This window comes from Erpetoichthys calabaricus, chromosome 13 (assembly GCF_900747795.2).
Source record: "Erpetoichthys calabaricus chromosome 13, fErpCal1.3, whole genome shotgun sequence".
Taxonomy (NCBI): domain Eukaryota; kingdom Metazoa; phylum Chordata; class Cladistia; order Polypteriformes; family Polypteridae; genus Erpetoichthys; species Erpetoichthys calabaricus.
This window is the reverse complement of record NC_041406.2, coordinates 30,016,001-30,020,220: the sequence shown is the minus strand read 5'-3', so window position 1 is coordinate 30,020,220 and position 4,220 is coordinate 30,016,001.

The following is a 4,220-nucleotide window of genomic DNA, read 5'->3' as shown; positions in this document are numbered from 1 at the left end:
TGTGGTGTCCTTTATCCATATATCTTTGAAAACAGGAAGGTTTACATAGCTGATTTATATCATAAGTAACTGCAGATACCAAATGACAATGACAATTTATTGATATAGCACATTTAAAACAACATAGGAATGCTGTGGCCAAAGTGCATTACAATAAATGAAGAAAAAACATACAATTAACATAAATAGAAATAAAATAAATGCACATAAATAAAATAAATAATAAATAGAAGTAAGATTACATAATCACAATGAGGAAACCATCAGTATTACTGAAGGTCATGAAAAGCAAGTGAATAGAAAGGAGTCTTTAATCTTGTTTTGAACAGTTCAGTTGTAGACGACTCCTTTAGATAGATAGATAGATAGATAGATAGATAGATAGATACTTTATTAATCCCAAGGGGAAATTCACATACTCCAGCAGCAGCATACTGATAAAAAACAATATTAAATTAAAGACTGATAACAATGCAGGTAAAAACAGACAATAACTTTGAATAATGTTAACGTTTACCCCCCCGGGTGGAATTGAAGAGTTGAATAGTTTGGGGGAGGAATGATCTCCTCAGTCTGTCAGTGGAGCAGGATGGTGACAGCAGTCTGTCGCTGAAGCTGCTCCTCTGTCTGGAGATGACACTGTTTAGTGGATGCAGTGGATTCTCCATAATTGATAGGAGCCTGCTGAGTGCCCATCGCTTTATGTAATGAGGTAAAGAGTTCCACTGGCGAGAAGCAGCAGCTGCAAATGCCCTGTCCCCCTTAGTTTTACACTTGGTACAAGGGACAACAAGAGACAACTGACCAGAAGATCTAAGCACTCTGAATGGCTGGTGTAAAGCACACAATTCAGATAAATAGTCAGGAGCAAGCCCGTGTAAAGATTTAAAAACTAGCAACAAGATTTTAAAATCAATTCGAAAACTGACAGGCTGCCAGTGTAAAGAAGCTAATATTGGAGAAACAGAGTCAGACTTTCTTGCCCCAACCAGAACGCAAGCGGCAGCATTCTGGACCAACTGTAACCTGCGTATCATGGATTTTCTAATCCCAGAATACAGCGAGTTGCAGTAATCAAGGCGATAAAAGCATGAGTAGCTTTCTCAAGATCTCTAGAAGATAAAAAAGGCTTGATCTTACCCAAAAGACGAAACTGGAAAAACCAACTCTCCATCCATCCATCCATCCATCCATCCATCCTCTTCCACTTATCCGAGGTCGGGTCGCGGGGAGCAGCAGCTTGAGCAGAGATACCCAGACTTCCCTCTCCCCGGCCACTTCTTCTAGCTCTTCCGGGAGAATCCCGAGGCGTTCCCAGGCCAGCTGGGAGACATAGTCCCTCCAGCGTGTCCTGGGTCTTCCCCGGGGCCTCCTCCCGGTTGGACATGCCCGGAACACCTCACCAGGGAGGCGTCCAGGAGGCATCCTGATCAGATGCCCGAGCCACCTCATCTGACTCCTCTCAATGCGGAGGAGCAGCGGCTCTACTCTGAGCCCCTCCCGGATGACTGAGCTTCTCACCCTATCTTTAAGGGAAAGCCCAGACGCCCTGCGGAGGAAACTCATTTCAGCCGCTTGTATTCGCGATCTCGTTCTTTCGGTCACTACCCATAGCTCATGACCATAGGTGAGGGTAGGAACATAGATCGACTGGTAAATTGAGAGCTTTGCCTTACGGCTCAGCTCCTTTTTCACCACGACAGACTGATGCAGAGTCCGCATCACCGAGGACGCCGCACCGATCCGCCTGTCGATCTCATGCTCCATTCTTCCCTCACTCGTGAACAAGACCCCGAGATACTTGAACTCCTCCAATTGAGGCAGGATCTCGCTCCCAACCCTGAGAGGGCACTCCACCCTTTTCCGGCTGAGGACCATGGTCTCGGATTTGGAGGTGCTGATTCCCATCCCAGTTGCTTCACACTCAGCTGCAAACCGATCCAGAGAGAGCTGAAGATCAATGCCTGATGAAGCAAACAGGACAACATCTTCTGCAAAAAGCAGTGACCCAATCCTGAGTCCACCAAACCGGACCCCCTCAACACCCTGGCTGCGCCTAGAAATTCTGTCCATAAAAGTTATGAACAGAATCAGTGACAAAGGGCAGCCCTGGCGGAGTCCAACTCTCACTGGAAACGGGTTCGACTTACTGCCGGCAATGCGGACCAAGCTCTGACACTGGTTGTACAGGGACCGAACAGCCCTTATCAGGAGGTCCGGTACCCCATACTCCCAGAGCACCCCCAAGTCCACAAAACACATGTAGACTGGTTGGGCGAACTCCCATGCACCCTCCAGGATTCTGCTAAGGGTGCAGAGCTGGTCCACTGTTCAGCGACCAGGACGAAAACCACACTGTTCCTCCTGAATCCGAGGTTCAACTATCCAACGGACCCTCCTCTCCAGAACCCCCGAATAGACTTTTCCAGGGAGGCTGAGGAGTGTGATCCCTCTGTAGTTGGAACACACCCTCTGGTCCCCTTTCTTAATGAGGGGGACCACCACCCCGGTCTGCCAATCCAGAGGCACTGTCCCTGATGTCCATGCGATGTTGCAGAAGCGTGTCAACCAAGACAGTCCTACAACATCCAGAGCCTTGAGGAACTTCGGGCGTATCTCATCCACCCCCAGTGCCCTGCCACCAAGGAGTTTTTTGACCACCTTATCGCTACCTTATCGTGGTGGAGGGGTTTGCGTGTCCCAATGATCCTAGGAGCTCTGTTGTCCGGGGCTTTATGCCCCTGGTAGGGCCACCCAAGGCAAACTGGTCCTAGGTGAGGGATGAGACAAAGTGCGGTTCAAAACAACCTCCTATGATGAATAAAAACTTTGGACGACGTTTTCCCTTGCCCAGATGCGGGTCACTGGGGCCCCCCCTCTGGAGCCAGGCCTGGAGGTGGGGCTCGATGGCGAGTGCCTGGTGGCCGGGCTTGCACCCATGGGGCTCAGCCGGGCACAGCCCGAAGAGGCAACGTGGGTCCCCCTTCCCATGGGCTCACCACCTATGGGAGGGGCCAAGGAGGTCAGGTGCAGTGTGAGTTGGGTGGAGGCTGAAGGCGGGGACCTTGGCGGTCCGATCCTCGGCCACAGAAGCTGGCTCTTGGGAAAAACCAACTCTTGACTACAGAATTAATATGTTTCTCAAAAGAGAGGTTACTGTCAAAGATAACACCAAGATTGCGGACTTGAGGTTTGCAAAAGACATTCATGTCTTTCTTATAATATTTGCTGTAATATTTTACATCATGCATTTATGAATACTTACTTTCATGCATATCAACTATAAAATGAACAGAAAAAAGGTAATGAAAAAATGGGAAGAAAAATGATGAAAGTAGGGGATATGCAGTTGCCTAACAATGTTCTTATTCCATTAGACCCCCCGTGACCCTGTTCAGGACTAAGCGGGTTAGAAAATAACCGACTGACCATTTATAATAAACTATGGTGGCTCAATGTTAGGGAGTATGGGACTGAATCTTGCAAACTGGTCCTAGAACGGTTCTAAATGCAGGCAGTCAAAAACAGAATGGAAACCATTTATGAGTGCTGTGTATTTAGGCAAACCAATAAGAAAACAACTTTTATAACTAAACACTGGGAACGTTACTGTGAGACTGGCATGTATGTTTCTTCAATGCACAAGCAGATTGCAGAACAAATCTCTACTAGTTGTCTTTTCCACTGAAAATGTACCCCTTTTGTTATTTAAGCATTTCTTTAAATGGCTACCATTGGAGTTTATAGTGTAGTAGAGTCAATGGCAGGATCAGACTATAATCTTCCTCAAATGCTAACTCACGGTTGGTTTAATATTCTCTATTCATCTTTTTGCTTCAAACTAAACTAACGTGGCAACATTTGTTCAGATACATCTAATATGCATGTTTATTGTCTGTATCTAAACTTCACTTACCCTCGATTTAAAATCCATGGCATTTTTGATCCTGTCTACATGTGCAATGGAGACTTAAAAAAAATCATGAAATACACAAGTAACGTTCATGATATGAACCTAAATGATGTTTATTTCTATTAAAGTGAATTATTGTGTTTTAATAAACAAATAACAAAGTTAATTTCCATATCGCAAAATGTAAAACCTATTCAAACACTTCACAATAGCTTGTATAAAATTTGACTGCTCTTAGGTATCACAAGCACATCTTATAGTCTCTAATTTATGAAATTATAATTCTGAATTGTTGTGTCCACAGAGT